This window comes from Chinchilla lanigera, unplaced genomic scaffold, assembly GCF_000276665.1.
Source record: "Chinchilla lanigera isolate Chin_1 unplaced genomic scaffold, ChiLan1.0 scaffold00029, whole genome shotgun sequence".
Lineage (NCBI taxonomy): Eukaryota > Metazoa > Chordata > Mammalia > Rodentia > Chinchillidae > Chinchilla > Chinchilla lanigera.
The window spans coordinates 3,203,072-3,211,080 of record NW_004955430.1 but is presented as its reverse complement, the minus strand read 5'-3'; the positions used below and the strand labels follow the sequence as shown (position 1 = coordinate 3,211,080).

General features: G+C 45.0%; 1 pseudogene; it reads left to right on the top strand.

Moving 5' to 3' along the window:
- The window catches only part of LOC106148836, a 7,762-nt pseudogene extending 6,778 nt beyond the window's left edge, over window positions 1-984 (top strand).
- The last annotated feature ends 7,025 nt before the right edge of the window (window positions 985-8,009 follow it).

The following is an 8,009-nucleotide window of genomic DNA, read 5'->3' as shown; positions in this document are numbered from 1 at the left end:
AGGAGGATTGCTGTGATTTTGAGGCCAACCTAGACTACATAGTAAATTAGCTGCCTCAAAAAAAATTGAGAAAGCTGCTGGGGCTGTGGCAAAGGGCTCTTTGTGTGTTGTCTGTGCAACTGTCCGGAAGCAAACACATTTTCTCCAGCAATCCCACTTTCTAGCATAACAGCTGTTATGGGAAGATTGCATTTTTCTACCAACTGCAGGGGTTTTTTTGGTTTTGTTTTTTGTTTCTTTTTTGTCTTTTTAAGATAGGGTCTCACTATGCAGCTCAGGTTGGCCCTGAGCTCACTTTGTAGCCCAGGCTGGTCTTGAACTCGAAACTATCCTCCTGCCTCAGCCTCCAAGTACTGGGATTACAGACATGGGCCACCACACTCAGTGCTATCACCTGCGGTTTGAAGAAGAGCATTATTTTGCTCAGTCAAGGGTATGGGATGAGGGGGAAGGTCTGTGACTGAAGCCTGGTGAATAGCAACATCTAAGGCCTGCAGAGAAAGCCAAGCCCGCACAGTAGATTGCCTGACACCCTGAGATGCCAGTTGCAATAGGGACAATGTCAGAACAGGATGTAAAAAGTGTGGCGCTCATCTGACTTTCAAAGGCTGTAATTTTTTCTGGAATAGACCCCAAAAGGGACACGGTTTTGGATGTCAACCATACAAGCAGTGAAAATAGTGTTAAAGAGAATGAAAAGTGAAATAAGTTGCAGGCATTACAGGAAAAAAGGATAAATGAAAAAGAGGAGAAGGAAAAAGAAAAAAGTAAAGAGAAAATCAAATTGAAAAAGCAAAAGATCTTATTCCAGTTCCACTGAAGCAGACTCTTCTAAACAAAAGAAACAGAAATATCAGAACAAACAGAAAAAAGAGCAAATCAAAATAGAAAAAAAGGAAACATTACAAAAAGAAAAAAAGAAGAGAAAAAAAGGAAAAGCCTTCTACACCTAATCATTCTGAATTCACATGCACAAAAAAGTGAGACTTTGGCCTAAGTCATTAAATTTAAAATGTCATCTTTAAAAATGACCCTTCCTTGGATTTTGCTATATAATTATGCTTTGCAATAAACCTCAGCCTTCTCCATATAGATATTTTTCATTGGTGGGACCATTACCCCTCCGGCCATGTGTGTTTAAAGAAGTCTTGCTACTTGATAGCCATGCCCCAAGCACAGATATTTGTACTTACAGAGCACATTATTTTTGGTATTTGTATCTCTGCTTGACTAGTGTTTTTTGGGGGTTTTTTTTTTTTTTTTTTTGTTCTTTTGGTTTTTTTTCCGGTACCAGGAATCGAACTCACAACCTTGCGCTTGCCAGGCAGGCGCTGTGCCACTGAGCTAAATCCCCAGCCCCTCTATTTGACTAGTGTTAAAAGTTTTTTTGCCAGCTACATCTCAGAGAACTAATACCTAAAATATATTAAAAACTCAAAAAACCTCAGACTCTCCCACAAAATAAAAGACCTAATCAAAAATGGGCAACTGAAATAAACAGGCACTTCCCAGAAGAAGTCCAAATACCAAAAAAAAAATTTTTTTAATGTATATGTATGTATATACACAAATGCTCAACATTGGTAGCTACTAGAGAAATGCTAATTAAAACAACACTGAGATTCCCACTTATTCCAGAAAGAATGATTACTATCAAGAAATCAAATAATAGCAAATGCTAGCAAGGCTACAGGGGAAGGGAAGCCTTCTCCACTGTTGGTGGGAACGTAAACTAGAACAACCACTATGGAAATCAATACGGAAAATCCTCAAAAAGCTAGAGCTAGATATTCCATTTGATCCAGCTATTGCCCTTCTAGGTAACTTCCCAAGAGCATTAAAGACATCATGTTACAATAATGCATCCTACCCATGTTTATAACAGCACAACTCTCAGAACAGGCCTATATGTCCATCAACAGATGAATGGATAAAGAAAATGTGGTATTTCCTCACGGTGGAGTACTACCCTTCTATGAAGAAGGATACATTTGAGTCAGATGTAGGAAATGGACACACCTTGACACCGGAAGGTTAACTGAAATAAACCAGACACACAAACTTAAGTATCACACAGTTTCTCTTTGTTTTGTAACAACCTGTGTGGTTTATGTCTTGTACTCTGAGTAACTACTTTGAAGATAATGATACACTGTATTAACTATTGTTATTTTCTTATTATTTTGTTATGAAATTTCATTTTATTTTTTCATAACATAAAAAGATATTAGGAAACAGGGAGAGAGATCTTTTACAAATGAGAAGAGATGGAGAGAGACGGACAGAGTAAGGCAGGAGATTAGGACACAGCAAAGCAGCTGGGCAGTTGACCATGACCTGTTAACAGTGGAAAAATGTTACTCAGAGACTCAGGATGCGTGTGCTGAACAGCTTCTGAGCCCCGCACCTGGCACCCACCGGGGAATGTTGTCTTCAATTCTTCTGGCACAGACTGCGTAGGTTTCCTGGGAGAGCCTAGATCTGATCTCAGAATGGAGTATAAAAGACAGCACTCTATAAGGCCATGGCCCCTGTGAGCCTCTCACTTGCCCATCCTGTGTGCAGGGCCTATCTTCTCTTTTTTCCTTCAGAGCGCTTTTTCTTCCTCAGCCCTTCTTTTGTGCATTCTTTCTTCTTCTTCTTCTTCTTTTGCCCTAAATAAATGTTGAACTTTCATGCTATTCAGTTGTTCCATCCAATTCTGTGAATAGGACAGAAGAGTCTAGAAAGGACTGCCGGTCACTACAATCCCAGCAAACTGGGGGAGGTTGTCCTAAGAAGCATTAAGATGTGTTGTGTACACGTACCAACTCCCTATATATATACTGCAGACATGTACTGATACAAATTAAAACTATTTTAAAAGTTAACAAAAAGCAAAAAGACCTGTTGTAATTATTAAATATTAAAAAGCTAAATATTCTTGGGAAAAAAAAAACAACAGGATAGATTTCATGGTGTGTTCATTATACTGTATCTCCATAAAAATTCAACAAATGCAAAAAGAAAGAGACGAGACAAGAGCACCATATGTGCTTGGGTGAGCTGACTGGAGCATTTCTCTCCTGCCTTTAGGTTCCCTTTGCCAGCCCTAACTTGCCTGAAGTGGGGTGCCCACCCACCTGGTGCACAGGGTCCTAGAGTTTTGAAGGTGTCTTAGAGAAAGGCATTTCCAAAAACTCATCCAATTCTTTCTTCTTCTTGCACTTACCTTTGTTTACTGGCTGTGGGGATCCAATGCTCTCCAGCCTCTACATATCACTGCCTGCACCACGCATGCATGCATGCATGCATGCATGCACACATGCACACACACATGCACGCACACACACATGCACACTCACACAATTTACAAAAGTGGGGAAACAGTTCCAGGGAAGGGCAAAGATCCACCCACGGCCAAATATGCTTGGGATTCCCTCCCTCTGCTCTCTCCCAAGCTGAGAACAGGACCTCACCAACTAGAGGCAAAGGTGACTAAGCCAGCAGAACCAGAGTTTCCAGAGAGATCTTTGCCAAACAGATATTCAGAGCTCTGGAAGCACTGCCACCTCTGACCCGATAATTTCTTGTGTAGGGCTCTGGTTCAGAATGTGGCCTGCCAGGAGGACAAGGACAGGGATACCAAAAAGTTTTGTGAAGGTAATATAACATGGTGAAAAACTGGAAATAGTCCAAACACTCTTTCTAAGGAATAGGTCTGTGAATGAAGACACAGCCCTATGACTGCACAATACACAGCTAGTGAAAACGAGGTATTTGAAGAATTTTTATAAACTGGATGGAAAAATGTAAGAAAAATGGCATATTTAACATGAACCTAACAATGTTTAAAAATAGAGAAGAGCAAATACATACTGAGCAATGACTATTTTCAGCCTTGCCCAACCATCAAAGGTACTTGTGGGGCAAATCCTTAACCCCTGACCTATGACCCTGTTTACGTTCTTCATAATGATTATAATCAATATTTTTCAAATGAATAAATAATCTTAGCAGTGGTCCCAGGTAGGTGGGATTATGCATGATTTTAGTTTATGCTATGGCGTGTGTCTAAATGTCCCCCAAAGCCTCATGCAGTCATAGGTAGGGCTTTTTCAGAGGTGGCTGGATCTAAAGTATATAACACTGGAATCAATTCATGGTGCAATGCTAGGATCAAGAGCACTAGGATTAAGGGTGTGAGTGCTCCCCACTCCACAGTAGGCTGGATAAGATATAAGGGATAGAAAGAGCTGTGGTCAACTTTTGTTGCTTTGCTTGCTTCTGCCCACCATGAACTGTTTCTCCTCTGTGATGCCTATCTGCCATGCCACCCTGCCTTGCAGCCAGTTATGGACTGAAACCTCGACAAACTGTGAGCGAAACAAACCTTTCCTCCTTTAACTTTGGGTGTCAAGTATTTTTGTCTCAGCACTGAGAAAAGTAACTAAGACAGTTTAATTTTAAATAGTCTGTATTTTCCAGGTTTTTACAATGTATATGCTTTGCTTTTATTATCAGAAATTAAAAGCGTTTTTTAAAAAAACAAAAACAATTCAAGCTGAGCATGATAGTATATTGCTGTAATCCCAGCAGTGTGGGAGGTTGAGCCAGGAGAATAAGTTTGAGCCCAGCCTGGGTAACTCTGATTTAGCGAGGACCTGTCTTAAAATAAAATTTAAAAAGTAAAAAAAAAAAAAAAGTTGAGGTATAGCTCAGTGTAAGGCATTGGTTATAGTTCCCAGGACAAAAAAAAAAAAAAAAAAAAATCAGCACAAGAGAAGCCAGAAGTTCTGTGAGCAAGCTGATTCATTTGTGTTGTTGCCTTCCTAGGGATAGCATTATCAAAAGTGCTTCTGGAAGGAAATTGCAGATATTGAGAGGAAAGATGGAACTTGATTAGTCGACTTACCAACTTGTAAGCCTGTGTTGAGTACCCACACACAGGCCATCTGCAAGGCACGGGTGCGGACAAGATGGGGCATTCACCCCACAAGGACTCCTCCCAGGGTCCTACAAGCTGGGAGCCCTGGATGTGAGTCAAAGGAGGTGTCCCAAGGACACAGACATGGCTATCAGCTCCTCTGCAAGCCCTGCGTGACTGGGGACTTGCAGCACCCATCCCAGGCGTGCCCCAGGAGTACACACATGGGCCCAGTCCTGCCAACGCGATGCCCAGCACTGTCACTCAGGGACGCAGCTGCTCAGAGCCATTCACGCCTCATCAGTGCCCGCTCAGTGGACAGCGGACGCAGACGTGCCAGAGCACATCAGGATAGCTTTGCCCTGAGTTGCATGCAGACAGCCAAGCAGGGCCAGGAGCACACAGAGCCTGGGGGTGTGTTCTCAACCCAGAAACATCTAGGCAGCAGCCTGGGTTATGAAATACAGGCATACTTTTACATAATCATGGGAAATGAAGAAAAAGTACATTCGTACAAAGGCAACCCCCCACAATGGTATGTTTTTGAAGATGGAATTTTACTTTGTGTTCTTCTGATTCTAAAAGCCAACCGTACTTATTAACACTAAATCCCAACAAAAAATAGGTAAGAAGAAACTGTATGTCTCCCCTCAACTGCACCCTCCACCACCCCTCTCTGCTCAAACCCTATCTTCATGCTTTGCCCCTGCAAATGAGCGCATGCACACGCACACATGCGCACACGTGTTTTTGTTCCTAACAGAAAGGCTCACCTCTCCTTGCTGTTCTAGCCTTTGCTTTTATTCTGTTAACAACATATCATGAACCCAGGTATGGCAGTGCACACTTGTAATCCCAGCACTCTGAGAGACCGAGGCAGGAGGACGGCAAGTTTGACTACAGCCCGGGCATCTTAGAGACTCCATGAGATCCTGTCTCAAAACAAAACATAAAAAAAGAACTGGGGATGTAGGTCAGTGCAAAGGCCCTGGGTTCAACCCTCAGCACTACAAAAATAAACGTAAAATATCACTGACACCTTGACAGCACCTGCAGACCTTGAACGCTCACCTGCTGAGGGGGAACTCAGAACTCTGCTGCTCCCCTTTCTGCCCCAGGTCTCCTTTACAACCCATCAGCATTGTCCCAGTGGCCAAAAGCTACTCCCTAGTAAGGACCCTGCAGCATCCCTAGCTCCCTCTCACATAGGTTCTGGTATTCCTGGAGGTCCTCAGAGCTGGCTATGGGGGACTCTTTTACAAGGACTCGCACTGTCCTGGCTCCTGTGGGTGCCCTTCACCCTAGGCTCTGCATGGGTCTTGTAGGGCAGCTCAAACGCCAGCATGTAGCTCTGCTGTCAGTTTGCTTTCGCCTCTGCTGTCACCTGATGCTGGCAGCGGGACACCTGTGCCACTTCCTCTGAAGAGAGTGCACCAACAGAGCACTTTGTGTCTCAGAGGCTGAAACGGAGGCTGCGGGCTGGGGCAGCCAGACTCCCTCCCCTGAGGGAGGACACCAAGCTGCACTGCTGACACCTGTTGGCTGTGTGACCTCGAGCATAGCAATTTACAGACATACTTTCATTTCCCAGGCGTTTATTGAGCACCTACAGTGAATTAGAGACAGTTCTGGCCCTTGGGGATAGAGCCAGTGAGGAGACCTCATCCCGGCTCTCAGGAGAGAACGCAGGTGGGAAAGCCCTGCAGAGGCTAAGGCAGTGTGACAGAACACACAGTAAAGGCTTTACCGGCTCAGGGAATAGCAGGTACAAATACATGATAGTTAACATAGTTGATCTACTGTCTTCTATTTCTTAGCTGAAAGAAACTGTTAATGAGTCCTTGATTGATCAATATTGCATGTCTCTATCTGTTTTCATGAGAAACCACTTTGAAGATATCAATATGTAGTACAACAAGCATTGTTAATTTCCTACCACCTTTTTGTAACTCTGTATTGCCTGTACTGTTCTTTTGCTATTTTGTAAAAAGTTGTCTGTCTGTTAATGTTTTCCTCCTTTTATTTAAAAAAAAAAAAAAAAAAAACCCTAGGCGGGACCAGGCTTGGTGTTTTGTAAAAAGCCAGAAGTGCAGCACACCGAAATGGGCGGGGCAGAGCGCACGAACACAGCAAGGTGGTAGAGGCCGGAAGGGGGCTGGACTTTATTCCAAGTATAGAAGGGGATGAGTGGGGGCTCTAAGCTGGGGGTCAACAGGAGTTTTCTTTGGCACGGTGAGAGTTAAGGGGAAGCTGACAGCGGCTGGGGGCCAGGACAGCAGGGTAACAAGCTATCAGTGGGAAACCAGGTAGGCTCCAACGTCTCTATCCCCAGGGCCATGTGGTTTATAAGGCGTTTGCCTGAATAAAGACGCAGGTATGGGGCAGGGGCACCAGCACAGCCTGGCCAGGATTCTGCGTCCAAAGCTGACCTTGGGGAACACTGAGAGCAGGGAGCTGTGGAACCAGGAATGAGAGGAAGGCTCCCTCGGGTTCCTGGAGGACTATGATGAGGCGGGGCTCTTTCCTGTCGATCATTACTGGGGCTCCAGGTTCGCAGGGAGTCGTGCACCGTCATCACAGACTGGAGTGGTTGCAGAGGCCAGAATTAGTCCCATTGGGCGGCTGGGAAGATGCCCTTTGGAATAGGGAAACCACTGCCCTTGCGACCGACGGTTGGGAAGGGCAGACGGCTTTCAAAGGATCCCAGGGTTCACCTCTTCCATCAGATAGTGAGCAGCCTGAGGGCAGAGGTGGCACCTGTCAGGCCTCTGAGGGTGGCACACCCTGGGGCCACATCGTTCGGTCTCATCCCAGCCCCCGGCCCTCACCAGCCAGACACCATGGGGCAGCCAGGAGGAGCCAGGTGCTACAGGATGCCACACCTGGGGTGTCACTGGGCATACAGGAGCCAATCCTGTGACCTTTGTTGACCCTGCTAATTCTCGATTTGCTCACCTCTAAAGTGGGATTACCGACGATCACCTGCCCTCCCGATTCCTCCCAAGACTGCCCGTGTGGGGGACTCAGAACAGCCTGCCAAGCTCCGAGCCAAACTGCGAACCCGGGGTCGCTGCCACCGCGCACACTGCTAACGCCGGAGGCC